General features: G+C 42.7%; 1 pseudogene; it reads left to right on the forward strand.

Annotated features, from left to right (window-relative positions):
* The first annotated feature begins 775 nt into the window (after positions 1 to 775).
* On the forward strand, positions 776 to 19,416 carry LOC142017948 (complement factor H-related protein 2-like; annotated as a pseudogene).
* The last annotated feature ends 297 nt before the right edge of the window (positions 19,417 to 19,713 follow it).

Genomic DNA, 19,713 nt, shown 5'->3' on the forward strand with positions numbered 1-19,713 from the left:
AAAGAAGGTGGAAGAGTAGACAAGCCCCATGTGTAGGTCGAATCCATTGAACATTTTAATCATTTTTAGTGTACAGTGCAGAAAACCAAGGGTACATGAATGACAATATAACTCAGCAAGATCATTTCAGTACTCCATAAGGTAAACCAAACACTTTTGAAAGCTAACAAAATGTCGCTCTGAATTGTGTTTTCAACAAATGCTTTCGGAGACTAAGTATCCATCCACCTTCCTATGTGTATAGAGGCACAGAGAGAGAGCCTTAAGTGAGCTTTACAAAGAATACCGTTCAAATTATTGTAAGTACTTCCTTCCATTCCACACTGAGTTTCTCTCTTTTTAGTTGGCATGATCCAAAGCCAATTAAAGTCAGCAGGAAAATTCCCATTGACTTCAACTGATAAGAGAATGGACTCTGCCATTGTCTTCACCATAGTTGTGATCAGTCTTGTTCAGAAACCAAAATGTTTTGTTTTAAACCCTGGCCTAGCTCCCAGGAGCCTCACTGGCCTGGAGCCCATAGAGCTGGATGGGAGTCAGCTGGCTCACTTGTTCAAGAAAACAGGTGGGAGGGGAATTACTGGAAAAAATTGATTTTTCTGAATAACTAGAATGCACGTTTAAATTAAAATTTGCATACATTTCTGCTGCAATATTGACAGAGTGTGGAGTGTTCATTCAGCCTTTAAAAGACATTGATAGGGACAGAGTTCAGGGCATAGTGCTAGACTACACCAGCACTTTGAACTGCGGGCCTAGCTTTCGAAGGACGGAGATGACTCAGCCTGGATATATTGCCATTCTGGTAGTATGGGCGTGTGACATGGCATTAGGTAAGACATTAAGGTACAAGCAAAAGATATTCTTACAAAAAGGTAAAGGGATTATTCGAAGGAAAAGACTTAGTGCACATACCACCAACTTGGTCTGTTGAGATAGGAAAAGCTACTGGTGACTTGATAGTGCAACTGAGGGGTAAGGTAAATCAGCACCACTGCTTCAGGGGCAGAGCCTGTTCTGAAGATGATAATGGAGTAACTCTCATTTTGTAACAGTTATGCATAAAAATCTTCCTTCCCACATTTAGCTGCTAGCTAGTTTAGACTAGCTGAACAGGCCAGCAATACACAATTGTCTTCAGCATTGCTGTCCCTTTTGCATAATATTTCATATTGACTGAATACTACCAGGTCACTGGGGACGTGGTCTTGAGATGCTCACCTCACCCAACTCCACCAGTCACAGGTGAGTTCTATTCATTAGAGCTGGGTAGCTTTATTCAACCAAAACATTTTTCAATGAAAAATGCAGATTTGGCAGCTCAGACATCTCACAAATTTGTATTGATTTTGCCAACTTGACTCTGTAAAAATACCTTAGAAATCTCTAAAACTCAGAACATCTTCTTTTGCATTTTTTAAATTTTTTGCTCTAAAGAAACCAAAATCTTGTTTTAAAATTTCCTGACATTTTAAAAAGTAAGTGTTTCAAACTGCTGAAAATAAAAAGCAAACATTTTGTACACCCCAATTTTTATTCAAAATTTGCACCAAATACATTTTTTTAAAAAGCCAAACATATTTTTGACTCAATCTAGAACTTTTTCTGCCTTTTTTTCTTTGTGTCAACAATATGAAAAATCCATTATCTACTCAGGTTCCTAGAGCAGGTTCTCTTCTGTCACATAGGTGCACTTGCCTATGTGTTCTATGCTGCCTAACCATATTTGTATTAATGCTTTTTGGGAAAACCAGGGCAGCAGGCAGGCTTAATTAGCAATGGTGACAGCTCAATTAAAAGAAGCCTTCAACTACTATAAGTTGCTTTACCTATTTTGATATTTTAATTAGCTCTTGTCAGTAATTGCAGTGTTGCCTTTACAAGGAGAGTTTTCATTTCAGTTCACTCAGAAAAGGTGCCTCAGCTTTTCCAAATGGCTTCAACGAAGTTTTAATTGCTTTTCATTCTCTTTTAAATGTGTTCTACTGTGCTAAATAATAGCCGCAACATCTAAGGTCAGAGATTTTTGGGTTACATATGATATGTCTGACTTTACAAATTTACTTTGCTTTCAGCTACTTCATGTGGTAACATAGCAAATGGGAGAATAAAGCCACCTTTATTCTTCCAGAAAAGAAACAGAGTATTTGAATGTAATGCTGGCTATATAGCGGAAAATGACAACAGAATTGAGTGTACTGCTTCAGGATGGTCTCCTGTGCCCAGATGCATTCGTAAGTGAGCTTTAAATAAGGTTAATTTTCTCTTTATTGTCCTTCAAAGAGAGATACATCACAGTTTAATAGCACAGGATGTACTACACTTAACCACTGTCCTTCGGCTGTGTGCTGCTTATTTACTTACTTTATGTACCCCAGTTTTGGAAGACAGCAGTTACAAGAGTGTAAAACCTTAAATAATCAGACCGGATCTTCTTCGGGGGGATAAGGCAAAACATCACATTTATTGACAATGTAACATTATCTAGCGTCTGCATATACTGTACTATACGCACACATGCACACGCACACACGGACAAATATTCAAACCACCTCGTTGATGTTATAGTTACCACTCTGTTGCTCATATCTGGTCATTGGACTGGTGATTCAATGTGAGGAAATGGGGAGTCGGGCTGGTTCTCTAGGCTTGACAGGACAAGAACTGGAGATTCATGCAAGACACCCCATCTTTTATAGGAGTTTTCTTCCATTCAGTTCTATGAGTTGTGCTTCATCACCTCTTAATCAGTTATAACCACTTCATGTAACATCTGTTTATCTGGAAGTTGTATTTCATTGTCAACGTGTTGGTGCCTTTTCTCTTGTGTTGTTTCGAATTGTGTTATCTTTTTTTAGTTGGGGGTTCTTGCCCTTTAATTCCAAGGCCATCTATCTGTCCTGCACGGTTTCCCTTTTCCCGAGGGCCCATTGGATATTGTCTTGGTGCTCCCAACTCTTTAATTCCCACTTTGGTCATCTAGACACTGAGACAACCTTTCAGTTTTTCTCTCTCTTCAAACACTCACATTCCTTGCCCATTCACTCTTTCACTCCCTGTCCCCCAGGACTACATAATTGCTTCACATAGGCAGAAGGATAGAATTGGTTTTGTAAGGTGTACAATCAAATTCCAACAACAACTCCTCATAGTTCAACTCTGTAGTTATTTATGCTATCTCCTTCACATCCCAACCTGCTTTCTAGTTATTCCTCGGAGCAACAGTGTGATCATATGGAATCGCAGGGATCCTTCTGATCTCTTTCTGCCTTGGCATCACGTACAGATTCAGTCTGCCTGGTGAATCTCAACAATGAAACCCATCCTTCGTGCTCACCAGAGAAGAAGGGCCAGCAGAGTTATAGTTCCTATAGTTAAACTCTATGCATGTAATCTCCCATGTATATGTACTACCCAGAGGCACTGAGACCTAATCTGGGGTGATGGGTATGACATATCTATTATAGGATATTATTACAAAACTCTATTGTCTACAAGAGGTACTCGGTCTATCCCCTCTTTCAGACATCTCAGCAATAAACCAATGCCAAATCCCCATGAAGCAACTCTGCACCATGGATCAGCTGTAACTGCAGATATTAAGGTGGAAGGGCAAACTCTTTACTGTTTTCTACCCTTCTCTCACCAAATGACCATTATCACAAAAAGTAAGAATTACATAGTCTCTTCAAAGACTGCACAATGCTCACAAGCTAAGAGCAAAATAACATGTAAGAAAAGATTTGCTGGCAGCCTCTGATATCTCTTGCCATAAGAATGTATAGCCTGCAAGTTCCACCTCAGTGATGGCTAGAAGGACACAGTCAATCAGCATCCCACAATGTCAGGAGAGAGGACAAGGGTGACTGATGCCTGTGGAAGGAGGGGCACGGGGTGACTGGCACAGGCATCAGTCCCCCCTGTCCCCCTTCCTGCCACAGGCACCAGTGCTAGCTACTATGGTGGTACAATATGACTTACACAATACCGTGTATTCCTGTATATTATCTACAATCTTATTTGTGGTGGTGTTGTTCTGATTTTGTTCAGCAATACAGTGCGGAAGGATAGCAAATGGGAAAATAATGGATGAAGATAATCAAAAACAATCTTTCAGTGTAATCATGGATATAAGTCTGAAGGGGGAATTAATGAAACTACCTGTACCTCTGAAGGCTGGTCTCCAGTACCTAAATGTATTGGTAAGAAAGCTTCCACTAGCTTCCCTGCCTCCCCCTCAAACACATTGGCTGCATCTACACTAGCAAGTAAGTTCCAAAAAAACAGTCCTTTTTCAAAAGAAACAAACACAAAAAAAAAGAAAAAAGAAACAAACAAAAAAAACCAAACAAAGCTGGGGAGAATCTACACACAAAATGCATTCTTTCAAAATTAAATCGGACGAATGCAGCTCTCTTTCCGACAGCCCTCTTCTTCTCCCAGATGAGGCAGAATGCCTTTTGCTGAAAGATTCTTTTGGAAAAAAATATGTGTAGATGCCTCAGGGGCCCTTTTTTAAATGAGCAGTCCTTGTGCTGCTGGATTTTTTTGATCCCTGGCCCGGTCTTTCAAAAGAGAGGGGGCCGTGTGGCTGCTCTTTTTCGAAAGAGCAGATTGATTTTTGATCCACTTTTTGTGTGTGAATGTGCTCCTTTGAAAGCAGTTTTTTCAGAAGAGATCTTCCAGGACAGCTTCTTTTGAAGGATGGCTGTAGTGTAGAAATAGCCATTGTGTTGATTTGAAAAACCACTAAGTATTTTAATAATCAATCAGCTCTATAAATAAGGTGGTATATATTGCGTTGTTAGAACAGATGCCAACTCTCCAGTTTGGTAATACAAAACAAAGTAAAATTTCTCGCAGTACTTAAAATAAGGGAAGAGCAGATGCTTATTACTTTTTTTAAGTGCCAATACACACAATTTCAACAGAAAGAATAGATTATAACAATAAGGTATTTCTTACTGCATAGCTATTCTTCATTGTTTAGCTAAATATCAGTCTGCTGCTTGTGCTGCCTCTGCAGGTAATTTTTCTGTGATTTTGTGACATCTGCTAACCAGTGCTTTGCAAGACATTCCTTCACAAATGGACAAGCCACACCACCACACACGTTGATATCCTTTCACTGACACTACTCCATACTTGAGAAGTAGACTGATAGGTTTATACTTGCCTTTTTGATAAACTAAGGCCAGAAAGAATCTGGAATTAACAGGGGTGTGATAACGGGTTTCTGAAAAAGCATAGTTGATCTTTTAGCCTGAATAACCTGTGACGTGCTTTACAAGTATCAGAAGTACTGAAATGCTATCCTGCTCCCTCTCCACAAAAAGGGAGTCTAGAAAGTTGTTCTGGATCAACATTAGTTCTGAGGATGATTTACTGTCTCTGAAAGTTTATACCAAAACATGAAGAGGAAGGAGGGTGTGCTGCCTAACTAAAATACAGCTGCTATTCGTTTGGAACTTGGTCCTGTACTCACTGAAGACAGCAACAAAGCTCTCACTTAGTTTAATAATAGCTGAGTAAATGAAAGTGTGAGGGTGGGAAAAGCTTTTAGGAAATATGAGCTATAATCTAAGATAATGGGGTAAAGTTATGCAAATTAAATCAACGTACCCTAACTTACTCTGGTTATTTAGGCCTCCTTCAACAACTATTCTTATCCCTTAATGATGTATTGTCTTTAAGGTCAAGACACTAATAACAGACAGAATCAATGTGAGTTTACTTTTATTAATTCACTGGACTTCTTTTATGATGGCCATCAATTAAAGTAATGTTCAAACACAAGAAAGGAATGAGAGAAGCAGTGTTTCCTCAAGTTCCATCAAGTATTCATGAAGCTTTCATGTGTCACCTTTATTGTCATCAACTTTGATGATGCAAATATCCCCAAGTTAATTACATGTTTTTTTCCAGCCCCATAGAACCCACTTTAGATCACAAGCACATCGTGTTTCTACAGCATTAGCCACAATATGAGAGATAGTTTTAATCCAAAGAATTAAACACCTAAAAATTAATGCAATACTTTTGCTTCTTTAATTCTGTTGCTCATTGACCACCTCCAGTCATGGATTAACAGACGTGTGTTTTGCAGTTCAAGAGTGTCCACATCCACCTGACATTGATTTGGCAGAAATTGTCGGTGAAGAGAAAGCAGAATATAGGGAAGGTGATGGTGTGCAATACAGGTGCTATCCTGGGTACACTCTGTCAGGACCTGAAAGGATAACATGCAGTGGAGAAAAATGGACAGCTCCGCCAAAGTGCTTGGGTAGGATAATGTTTTAGTTCTTCAGTCAATGGACAAAAACTGGTGGGGCGTAACTATCTTTTCTTGTCTCATAATATTTAATGATGGCTACTACTCTAGGGATGGCTATTAAATGTTTCCATTGCTCTCATAGTTTCTGAGCCTGCTCACATACAATGCAATGGCAAAATGTCCATTGTTTTCACTGGTATCAAGTCCAAAATGACCCATGTTGGAGCATAATACACTATTTAATTTTAAGTTAGAGCAGAATAATAATCAGAATTGTTTACTTGATACGTACTAAATGGCAAATTAGCAGGTAGGACTGTATAGCTAGAATCAGTATCCTATTGGCTTTGATTATCAGTACTTTATATGACAGTAGCTTTCATACATTTTTAACAATGGCAAGTTATTGTCTTCGTTACAAAAATGGAGAAACTGTGGCAACAAAATTCAGAAAATTGCCAAGACCATTCAGAGAGTTAATAGCAGCTGCAGGAATAGAAAAGAGGTGTTCTGATTTTCAGTTCCCTGACCTAACAAACAAGACAAATCACATCTGAAAGTAGTCCATTTTTTTCTTTGCTACACCCGTTCATTCTCTACATTGGAAACAAAAAAGGTAAAGGAACCCTAGAATTATGGAATCTACAGTATTGCATTTGTGTGGGAGATATTTAAACTTTTAAATGACTTTTCGTGTTGTTCTTTTTTATCTAAAGCACCATGTATTATTACAAGGAAACAGCTGGAAACAAACAAATTGCTTCTGTCTAATGGCCGAAGACGTACGATCTTGATCCAAAGTAACCGAGCAGCCCAATTTCTTTGTGGTGAACATTCTGACCTTAAAGTCCCCTACCACATCAAGTGTGTGGATGGGCACATGGCTCTACCCACTTGTATATCTGGTAAATAGACTTAGTTCTGAATCAGTTCTTTTTTCTCAAATGCATTTGAGCAACAAGGAGGAGTGCCTATGTGTTGTGAGTTAATGTTTGTTCTTGGCTGACTTAAGCAAATCAGCCTTCCGTTCAGCTTGATTTAGGAACTGGTAATTCAGGATTTTGAGAAAATCATCCTATTCATTTTTTTCTATTTAATTAACAAGATATGTTTAAAATATCTGGCCCCACTCATGCTAGAGCAGGGAAAGAGTGAAAAACACAAACATGGACAGTGAACATACTTCCTTCAGAAACATACCTGTTTTGTCTTACAGAGACAAAATGCTTTACCTCTTGAACCTCTCTAGTTCGGAACTCTGAGGACATGACCAGTGCTGACCCAGAGAATTTGCCAAACCACAGGAAGCCAATATTACCAACCCTTCCACTGCATACTGAGCTCTTAGAATACATGAAGGGGCAGGGCTTTTTTGTGGCGGTACTGAGTACAGGCACCTCCACACCAGTGCTCCCCTCTAGCTGGCGATCTCCCAGCTGGGGCTGCTGGCAGGGCTCTGTGTCCCAGCTGGCACCCAGCTGCGGGGCTGCAGGGTTCCCCCTGCCCTCCAGGCTGCAGTTCCCATGGCTGGGGTTGCTGGGGGAGCTCCCTGCTCCAGACGGATCCCATTAGCAGGGCTGCTGGAGCCCCTGCTGGCTCTGCAGCAATGTGGGTCTGGAGCTGGAGCCGTTGCCCCTGCGTCCTGCAGCAGTTTCAGAGCCAGACCGCCAGCTGTGGGAACCCCAACCAGGTGACAGGGGACCGTGCCAGCCCCACTGGCTGGGAGCTAAAGCCCCACGGGCAGACCAAGACCCAGGAACCCTGGTAGGCGTAGGGGGGAACTGGCTGAGTACCAGCTCCTCTTTTTTTTTTCTTTTTTTTAAACCAAAAACACACTGTGTACACGAAATTAGAGCTAAATAACAGCACAGAACACTGAAAGCCAGTACTAGTGGCTATAACCAACATCTATGGTGCCACAGGAACCTGGCCACACCCACGATAAGTGGTCAGACAACTAACTAAAATGATGGTGGATCACGGATGCTGCCGGACCAGAGAGTGCCAGATTAGAGAGGCGCAACCTGTATCTAATTAAGAGAAGGGCGGGGAGAGGGGTCTGAAAGGGAGGGAAATCATTTCAAAACTAATTCAATGATCCAGGTCTGAATTCCATAGAAAAAGTGTGTGTCTTTTCAATGCATCTTATGCTGTGATTTCCAAAATAAAGGATGTTGTGACCATATAACGTTGCATAAATGTGTATCAGAGGAACATTTAGGATCTTGTTTAGATGTATACCGGTATTAATCTTGGCCCAGGACTAAACTATTGATTTCAGTGAGAGCTGATTTAGACCTCAGAAGCCAAAGCTTCAGAGCATTGTGACAAGTAAATACTGCAGCTATCAATATACAGAATAGCAAAACCAAACAGATTTGTATTTGTGCATTGAAACTACCAATATTTTCATTTAGGTACAGAGAAAAAGTGTGGTCGTCCACCTGTTATTGAGAATGGAGACATAACTACTTTCTCCCTAAAAGAACATGCATTTGGCTCTTCTGTAGAATACAGATGCCAGCACTACTATGTAATCGAAGGAGACTGGAAATCATTCTGTTATAATGGAATTCGGACTTATGCACCAGTATGTTTAGGTAAGAGAAATATTCACTTGTTAAAGATGTTTTCAATTTATAACGAAATTTTATAAAACATCATCTCTTCCCATTATAATGTCATTTATTTTTAATTTTGTGGAGATTTATTTTCATCGTTGTCACTGCACTTTTTTTTTAAGCTCTAAGTGACTGATGTAGATTTAACGATGTATTTAAGTAGAGTTTGGGAAAATATTTCCACGAAAATGTATACAAACTTCTCTCCTCATTCTTCATTTCAGCATGTTCCAATGGTAGTTTTCAAACTCGATCTATGACTAACAAACCAGCTGAAAGGAAAGGACAGAGTGATGTTATCTGTTTCAAATCATATTTCCTCCTACACATAGCTAAGTGCCAGCACATTATATAATCAGGTATCCAGCATCAAGGTAGCAAGCTGCCTCTCTAACTAGCCTAACGTGCACAGCTGGCTATACATTTGATTTTGATAGGCAATGTCGTAGTTCTAGCAGCATGAAGAATCAAGCTGACCAAAGTAAATACTTAAATAAATAAATACACCTGCAAGAATGTGTCATAGCCTCATGAATTAGGATGGAACAAGTAAAAGGAATTAGGAACATTTACAATGAGCGGGAAGGAAGACATAGCACACCATATTTAAAAGCTCAACCCCCAGAAGAGTGTGTTGGGAAAAAAAGAACCTATAAGAGGCCACATCACACTAGCAGAATTAGTAAGGGTCAGGTTGTCGTGAAGTGTGAGTATTACAATCACAGCGCTCCAGAAGGAATAAACTGTAGCTACGAAGTTTTCAGCAGCTCCAAGTTCTCCACTTTCCATGAGTGAAAAAAAATGTTGATTTCTTACAGTAGTGGGATCAGGAATGGGGACGTAAGAAGTTACTTTCCACAAAGCTAAGAAGTGACAGGGTCTGGAGACACCTGAGACAGCTGTCATGCTACCTTAGCCAACAGGAACAAGAGCAGTGCTTTTTTGTGTCAGTACTTGCCAGTACTCAGTATTGGCAACTTGGCAGCTTCAGACATGGGATTAGCTGGGGTGGTGGGGGCAGGTGGGGAGCCAGATTCGTACCAGCTCATTTTTTTTTTCAAAAAAGGCACTGAACAAGAATATTGATGAGAGTCAGGGACTGGTGTGGAATGTGTGTTTGGGGGAGGGGAATGAGGGAGGAGATGCTATGGGAGGGAGACCAAGAAAGGGGTTTGTATTGGAGATACAGATGGGGGAGGCTAGCCCATCATGGGAGGATGGCAAATGTAGATCAGCATGAAGTGGGGGAAGGGATGGAAAAGGAATGATTGAGGTTACAGAGGAACCTCTATAATAGCGCAAGCCCTTCATCTTGGAACAGTGTAATTCCAAGTTCGCATCGCTTGTCTTCTCAAAACCACCACATACAGGAGAAAACAAGAAAAAAAGAACATTGCTGTAGTTACTTGCATTTTTTAAAAATTGGCAGCTTCCCTCATTTTTCCTCTTTCCGAAACATGTCTCTCCTCAGCCCCTCCTCAACTGCTGTCACCACCTCCTCTGCCTCCCTGGGGATTCCACATGGCTCTGTCCATCAAAGGCTGCCTAAATTACCTCAGATTAGTCATCACAGAATCACCCGCTAACTAGAAAGAGTATTCGTAGCTGCCTGCCCACAACCCAGTTCAATGGGCTTGACATCCCACAGGCCACTAAAGAGCCCTGCTACCTCAGAGCTTGGTTTAGAGAAGTCAACATTATTTTTTTCAACTAAATGGTACTGGAAAAGGTTCTAATTTATATTTTATGCTAAGTGAAGATTCCAAGGGCATGTCTATACTTATCCGAATGTCGGCCTTCTGGAGCTTGATCTTCCAGGGTTCGATTTAGCATGCCTAGTAGAAACACACTAAATCGAATTGTGAGGACAGCCACATTGACTCTGGTACTCCTTGCAAGGAGTAAGGGAAGTCAATGGGAAAGTTTGTCCTGTCAGCCTCCCACAGTAGGGATGTGCCGGAAGTTCAACTTAAGATACATTGAGTCCACCTATGTAATTCTCATAGATGGAGTTATGTATTTTAGGCTGAATTTCTTTTGTAGAGTAGACCTGCCCGAAATTCATTGTAGGTAGGAAACATTCCATTAGTTTCATGCTTTTATTTTCTAACTGCTTCATGACTAAAAGGAATGCTAAGCTTTTCTTACAAATGGTCTAAAACCAGTGACATTAGCCATTAATTTAAGATAATCATCTCCAGTAGGAGACTTTCAGGAGGAGACACAAAACTATTTGCTATCTTGTAGGGCTTAGTTCCACACTTGTTGGAATGATATTTACATCAGATAATGAAGTCAATGAGCTTCAGTAAGAATTACACAGGGCAAAATGGCCTTTAATTATTAGATCATGGGATCACCTTCAGTTTCAAGGTCGGATTTTTCTATTTAGATGTGTATAACATTTTAATAATAATTCTTCTTTTCTTGCAGACCCCTGTGTCATCACACAAGAGGATATGAGATCACACAACATAGATCTAAAGTGGGGTTTCAAGTCAGAAACTGTACGTGTCACATGGAGAGTTTGTAGAGTTTAAATGTAGATCCAATTTCTCTCCAAAATCTTCAGATAATTATAGAGTGCAGTGTTCGAAGTCGGGACCGTGTAGACGATCCGCGTCCCGCAACATCGAAATTGTGGGGTCCTCCATGGCAGCCATCAGCTGGGGGGTTGAGAGACGCTGTCTCTCCAGCCCGTGAGGGGCTCTATGGTTACCGTGTGCAGCAGCCCTTAGCCCAGGGCTTCTGGCTGCTGCTGCTGCAGCGGGGGATTCATGCTGCATGCACAGGGTCTGCAACTCGTTGTCGGCTCTGTGTATCTTGTGCTGTTTAGTGCAAGTGTGTCTGGGAGGGGCCCTTTAAGGGGGCGGCTGGCTGTTGAGTCCGCCCTGTGACCCTGTCTGCAGCTGTGCCTGGCACCCTTATTTCGATGTGTGCTACTGTGGCGTGTAGACGTTCCCTCGCTGCGCCTATTTCGATGTGGTGCTGCGCAACGTCGATGTTGAATGGGAACAAATGGGTGAATGGGAGAAAATGGGCCAATCAGCCACTTCTTTATGGTGCTTGTACACAAATGCAAGAAACCTGGAAAACAAACAGGGAAAATGACAGGCTCTGTCACAGTCAAAGTAGTATGAGGTGGTTGGAATAATGGGAACTTCATAGAATCATAGAATCATAGAATAGTAGGACTGGAAGGGACCTCAAGAGGCCATCGAGTCCAGCCCCTTCCCCCACGGCAGGACCAAGCACTTTCTAGACCATCCCTGAAAGCCATCTATCTAAACTCTTCTTGAATATCTCCAGTGATGGAGATTCTACCACCTCCCTTGGCAATTCCTTCCAGTGTTTGATCACCATGACAGTTAGGAACTTTTTCCTAATGTCCTACCTGAACCTCCCCTGCTGCAATTTAAGTCCATTGCCTCTTGTTCTATCCTCAGAGGCAAGGAAGAACAAGTTCCCTCCCTCTGCCTTATGACACCCTTTTAGATACCTGAAAACTGCTATCATGTCCCCCCCTCAATCTTCTCTTTTCCAAACTAAACAAGCCCAGTTCTCTCAGCCTTCCTTCATAGGTCATGACCTTTGATCATTCTTGTTGCTCTCCTCTGGACCCTCTCCAATTTCTCCACATCCTTCCTGAACTGCGGTGCCCAGAACTGGACACAATACTCCAGCTGAGGTCTAACCAGCACAGAGTAGAGCGGGAGAATGACTTCTCGTGTCTTGTTCACAGCACACCTGTTAATGCATCCTAGAATCATGTTTGCTTTTTTTGCAACAGCATCACACTGTTGACTCATATTTAACTTGTGGTCCACTATAACCCCGAGATCCCTTTCTGCTGTACTCATTCCTAGGCAGTCCTTTCCCATTCTGTATGTGTGACACTGATTGTTCCTTCCTAAGTGGAGCACTTTGCATTTGTCCTTATTAAACTTCATCCTGTTTACCTCAGCCCATTTCTCCAGTTTATCCAGATCCTTTTGAATTATGACCCTATCCTCCAAAGAAGTTGCAACCCCTCCCAGCTTGGTATCATCTGGAAACTTAATAAGTGTACTTTCTATGCCAATATCTAAATCGTTAATGAAGATATTGAACAGAACCGGTCCTAAAACAGACCCCTGTGGAACCCCACTAGTTATACTTTTCCAGCAGGATTGAAAGCCATTAATAACTACTCTCTCTGTACGGTTTTCCAGCCAGTTGTTCACCCACCATATAGTAGCCCCATCTAAGTTGTATTTGAGTAGTTTATTGATAAGTATATGATGTGAGACCGTGTCAAATGCTTTACTGAAGTCTAGGTATATCACATCCACCGCTTCTCCATTATCCACAAGGCTCGTTATTCTATCAAAGAAAGCTATTAGATTGGTTTGACATGATCTGTTTTAAACAAAACCATGCTGGCTGTTCCCTAGCACCTTACCACCTTCCAACTGCTTGCAGATGATTTCTTTAATGACCTGCTCCATTATCTTTCCAGGAACAGAAGTTAAGCTGACTGGCCTGTAGTTTCCTGGGTTATTCTTGTTCCCCTTTTTATAAATGGGTACTATATTTGCCCTTTTCCAGTCTTCTGGAATCTCTCCTGTCTCCCATGATTTTCCAAAAATGATTGCTAAAGGCTCAGATACCTCTTCTATCAGCTCCTTGAGGATTCTAGGATGCTTTTCCTCAGGCCCTGGTGATTTGCAGGCATCTAATTTTTCTAGGTAAATTTTAATTTGTTCTTTTCTTATTTCAACTTCTAAACCTACCCCTTTTTCACTAGCGTTCTCTACGTCAGGCATTCCTTCAGATTTCTCAGTGAAGACCGAAACAAAGAAATCATTAAACTTCTCTGCCATTTCCAAATTCCCTGTTACTGTTTCTCCCTTGTCACTGACCAATGGCCCTACCCTCTCCTTGGTCTTCCTCTTGTTACCAATGTATTTGGAAAAAACCTTCTTGTTTCCCTTTATGCTTGTAGGTAGCTTGAGCTCATTTTGTGCCTTAGTCTTTCTAATCTTGCTCCTGCATGCTCGTGTTGTTTGCCTATATTCATCCTTTGTAATTTGTCCCATTTCTTATACGATTCCTTTTTTAGTTTGAGATCATGCAAGATCTCCCGGTTAAGCCAAGGCAGTCTTTTGCCATGTTTTCTATCTTTCCTACGCAGTGGGATAGCTTGCTTTTGGGCCTTTAATAATGTCCCTTTAAAAAACTGCCAACTCTCCTCAGCCGTTTTTCCCTTCAGTTTAGCTTCCCATGGGACCTTACCTACCAGCTGTCTGAGTTTACCAAAATCTGCCTTCCTGAAATCCATTATCTCTATTGTACTGTTTTCCCTTCTACCCTTCCTTAGAATTGTGAACTCTATGATTTCATGATCGCTTTCACCCAAGCATCCTTCCACTTTCAAATTCTCAATAATTTCCTCCCTATTTGTTAAAATTAAATCTAGAACAGCTTCCCCCCAGTAGCTTTTTCAACCTTTTGGAATAAAAAGTTGTCTGCAATGCAATCCAAGAATTTATTGGACAGTCTGTGCCCTGCTGTATTAGTTTCCCAACATATACCTGGATAGTTGAAGTCCTCCATCACCACCAAATTCTGGGCCCTGGATGATTTTGTTAGCTGTTTAAAGAAAGCCTCATCCATTTCTTCCACCTGGCTAGGGGGCCTGTAGTAGACGCCTAGTAGGACCTCACCCTTGTTTTTAACTCCTCTGAGTATAACCCAGAGACTTTCAACCCGTTCATCTCCTACGTCCATCTCCACCTCTGTCCAGGTGTGTACATTTTTAATATACAAGGCAACACCTCCTCCCTTCTTTCCCTGCCTGTCCTTCCTAAGAAGGCTGTACCCTTCAATACCAACATTCCAATCATGAGTATTATCCCACCAAGTTTCTGTGATGCCAATGATAGCATAGTTGTATTCATTTATTAGTACTTCCAATTCTTCTTGTTTATTTCCCATACTTCTTGCATTTGTATATAGGCATCTCAGACATTGATTTGGTCTCACCTCCCAGTTTTGCCCTGGCCCTCTTTTTACTCTCCCAGTGTAGCCCTTACTCCCTCCCATTTCAAGTTCATCTTCCAGGTATATATGCTCTCCACTTACCTGCAGGCTTTGCTCCCCTGCCCCCTTCGAACCTAGTTTAAAGCCCTCCTTGGTGTGATGATTTGCATAACTGGAGCAGGGTCATGCAAGAGTATAAACGGTTTAGTAAGGACAGGCAGGGGAGAAAAGGAGGAGGAGTTATGCCCTGTGCGAGGGAGCAGTATGGTTGCTCAGGGCTCCAGTATAAGGAGGGAAAAAGTGAGTGTCTTTGAGTTAAGCTTAGAGGCTGAAGCAACAGTGGTGATGTTGTAGTTGGTGTCTGCTATAGACCATCAGATCAGGGAGATGAGGTAGCTGAGGATTACTTCAGACAGCTACAAGAAGCTTCCAGATCACAGGCCCTGGTTCTCATGGGAGACTTTAATCATCCAGACATTTGTTGGGAGACCAATACAGCAGCACTCAGACAATCCAGGAAGGTTTTGGAGAATGGTGGGGATAACTTCTCGGAACAAGTACTGTTGGAACGACCAGGGGCTGTGCACAACTTGACCTGCTGCTGACCAACAGGGAAGAACTAGTAGGCAAAATAGAAGTGGGTGGTAACCTGGGCTGCAGCGATCATGAGATGGTAGATTTCAGGATCCTGACAAAAGGAAGAAAGGTGAGCAGTGAAATACAGACCCTTGATTTCAAAAGAGCAGAGTTTGACTCCCTTAGAGAACTGATGGCCAGGGATATGAGTTGAAGGGGAAAAAGAGTTCAGGGCGGTATTTTACAGAAGTCTTACTGAAGGGACAGGAACAAAACATCCTGCTGCATAGTAAGAAATGCAACTATGGGAGGCAACCAGTGTGATTTAACAGGGAAATCCTTGGCCAGCTTAAACTCAAAAAGGATGTGCATAAGAAGTGAAAAGGTGGACAGTTGACAGTTAAGGAGGAGTACAAATATATGTCTGGAGAATACCAGGCAGTAATCAGGAAAGCGAAAGCACAGCTGGAACTGCAGCTGCCAAGGGATGTGAAGGATAACAAGAAGGGTTTCTACAGGCGTGATAACAATAAAAGGGTTGCCAGGGAAGGTGTGGGGCTGTTACTGGATGAGAGAGGTAACCTACTGACAGCTGATGTAAGAAAAGCTGAAGTACTCAATGCTTTTTTTGCCTCAGTCTTCACAGACAAAGACAGCTCCCACACTACAGTGCTAGACAATGCAGCATGGGAAGGTGTGGGCAGTCCTCAGTGGGGAAGGAATGAGTTAAGAGCTACCTAGAAAAACCAGACGTACGCAAATCCGTGGGTCTGGATTTAATGCACCTACGGGTACCAAGGGAATTGGCAGACATCTTTGCCGAGCCTTTTGCCATTGTCTCTGAAGACTCTTGAAGATTGGGAGAGATCTTTGATGATAGGAAAAAAGCAAATGTGGCGTCCATCTTTAAAAAGGAAAGAAGAGCAATCCAGGGAATGATAGACCAGTCAGCCTTACCTCAGTCCCTGGGAAAATAATGGAGATGATCCTCAAATAATCCCTTTTGGAGCACTTAGAAAAGGGGGAAGTGATCAAAAGTAGTCAACATGGCTTCACCAAGGGCAAGTCTTGCCTGACCAAACTGATTAGCTTCTATAATGAGGTAACAGGCTGTGTGGACATGGAGAAGTCCATGGATGTGAAATACCTTGACTTCAGCTTAGCTTCTGAGACTGTCTTCCACAACATTCTTGCCCATAAGTTAAGGAAGTATGGATTGGATACGTGGACTGTAAGGTGGATAGAAAGCTGGCTTGACTGTCAGGACCAACAGGGAGTGGTGAAGGACCCCATATCAGGATGGCGGTCGGTTTCAAGTGGAGTGCCCCAAGGTTTGGTGTTGTTCAACATCTTTGTTAATGACTTGGATGAAGGACTGTATTGCACCCTCAGCAAGTTGCATATGATATTAAGCTAGGGGGCGAGGTAGATACATTGGAGGAGAGAGATAAGATCCAGAGAGACCTAGATAAATTGGAGGAATGGGCCAAAATAAATCTGAAGTGGTTCAGCAGGGAGAAGTGTAGAGTCCTGCACTTGGGACGGAAGAATCCCAAACATTGCTATAGGCTGGGGATCGACTACCTCAACAGCAGTATCTAGAAAAGGACCAGAAAGGGACCTAGGGATTATGGTGGATGAAAGGCTGGATATGAGTAAACAGTGTGCCCTTGAAGCCAAGAAGGCTAATGACATATTGGGGTGCATTAGAAGGAGCATTTTGAGCAGATCCAAAGATGTGGTTGTTACCTTCTATTTGGCAATGGTGAGGCCACATCTGGAGTATTCTGTCCACTTTTGGGGTCCCCGGTATAGAAACAATGTGGAGGTGCTGTATCAGGTTCAGCGGAGGGCAATGCAAATGATTAAGGCACTGGAGCTTATTTAGTTTGAAGAAGAGAAGACTGAGGGGTGGTATAATAGCAGCCTTCAACTTCCTGAAGGGGAGCTCTAAGGAGGATGGAGAGAAACTGTTCTCAGTGGTGACAGATGGCAGAACAAGGAGCAATGGTATGAAGTTGTAGAATGAGAGAAGTAAGTTAGATATTAGAAGAACTACTTCACCAGGCGGGTGGTGAAGCACTGGAATGCGTTGCCAAGAAAGGTGGTGGAATCTCCATCCCTAGAGGTTTTTAAGTCCTGGCTTGACATGGTCATGGCTGGGATGACTTAGTTGGTGTTGATCCTGCTTGAAGCAGGGGGCTGGACTCGATGACCTCCTGAGCTCCCTTCCAGCCCTATAATTTTAAGATTCTGTGGCTGTGTGGCCCAGTATTTGTGGCCAATGTTGTAGCTGCTGAATTTTATTTGGTTCATATGCCTCTTCAGGAGATGTGTGAAATTTAGAGTTATTACTGGAATACATCTATAAAATCACAGGAAAAAACAACCAACCAACCAAGCAAAACCAAATGAAAACAAAACAACAACAACAAAAATACACCAATCACAACTGAGAACATGGTGAAGCATCCAGCGACAAGCATATGTTTCCTGTGTACTTTTAGTAAACTCAGTTCTTTTACAATTTTTCCTCTGGAACAGCTGAAACAGGAGATCTTGAGAGAGACATGTGGCAAAATACCCCATTGCCCAGCATGTCCCACACCCTCCCCCATGGGCCTCTCCTTCCTCTCTTTGTCCCCACCTGACCCCTGGTCCCCACCATGACCTGCCTAGCTAGGGTACCTGAGGCAGTGGGTGGCAGTGGCCTCACCATGGCCTCCCTTTCCACACTTTCACCTCACAGTGCTCTGCTGTATCCTTGGGCTCACCTCTCAGATGCCCACAGAGAAGTGGGGCTCAGCAAGCTGGGAGGCTGAAGCTAAGCTCCACATGGGGAGTGCTGTGGGTGGCGGGGAGGTGACCCACAGTGGCTGCTGCTTCCACCTCGCCAAGGTAATCCCCACTTCTGGTGGGGGAAAATGTTCAGGCCAAGCAGGGGGTGGCCTGTTTGGGCTGAGTGGGCTGTGGGGAAATCTCGGGCCTACTGAAGGCTGAGGGCATGAACTGGAGGTGGCTGGAGGGAGAGCAGTGGGGCAAGAATAGCTTGGGCCCAGTGGAGGGTGGAGTGTTTGGGCTAAGGTACTGGGGGACCTTTGGGAAAAGCATGGGTGGGATGGAGAGTCCTTGAGATGAGCAGGGGGTGGGATGTATGGGACAAGTGGGAGGGCTTTCAGGCTGAGTGGGGTGGTGTGTGGGCTGAGGGGATGTGTGTTTGGGCCAAGAAGGGGACTATGGTTGGGCTGGAGTGGGATGGTGGGGCCTTGCAGAACGGGCTGTAGGGTTCTGTCTGGGTAAGGGTATCCAGGGGTTCTTGGGCTGAGAGGAGGGTGGAATGTTCAGGCTGAGTGTGGGGAGGGATGTCCAGGCCTAGTAGGGGTGGGGTGGGAGGAACAAACTGGGGGTTGCTGGAGGGAAAGTGGGAGGGCAGGGTCAGCTGGAGATCAGGGGTTTGGGGTAGAAGGTTAGAGATCCCTGGGGTGGAGTCCATGTTGTATAAATCCTCTGCTCAGTCCCATAAAAATCATATATACTGTAACTTTCAGTCATCACTGGTTTTAAATCCTGTAATTTTGTTGCAGCTGCTCGGTCTACATTAAGTATAAAAGTTAGTAAGTAATTGTTTTCAGACACCATGAATCTGCAAGAACTCCTGGTTGTTTCTTTGGAAAAGAAATTGCTTTCTCTGAAGTGAACTACGGCTAGTGTGAATGTGAGTGTGTGTGTGCTATTGATTCAGACCCTGTTTGGATGACCATCTGCCAGCAGCACTTTGAGGGCCAGAGAACAGGAGGAGCTGACCTTGCAAAAGAACCCACTCAAGAAAGAGAAATGAGACCACAGTCCCATCTGGTGTTCGCTGATGACTCATTCTCACACAGAGTCCTGAGACAGTGGAGGAAGACAAAAGCTATGGACTGAAACATTTAAAAAAATGGATGCAAACCTACAAAGCCATCTTAACTTCAGGATGATGGTGATAATATGCCCCCCTAATAAAAAAAAAAGAACGAGCAGACAGTGGTAAATGAAATATACAAACATTTAATTTTTAAAAGGAAAAATAATTAGTATGAATTTAAACTTTAATCAGAGCAGTCAATATTGGCCGTACAACTGTGCTGGACGGCAATTGCTTTTTCATATGTAGTTCAGTCTGAGTTTGAACCTATGTGTCCATCTGTCATTACTGTTCAAAATTTAGTTAAAATATCATTG

This window comes from Carettochelys insculpta, chromosome 9 (assembly GCF_033958435.1).
Source record: "Carettochelys insculpta isolate YL-2023 chromosome 9, ASM3395843v1, whole genome shotgun sequence".
NCBI classification, from domain to species: domain Eukaryota; kingdom Metazoa; phylum Chordata; order Testudines; family Carettochelyidae; genus Carettochelys; species Carettochelys insculpta.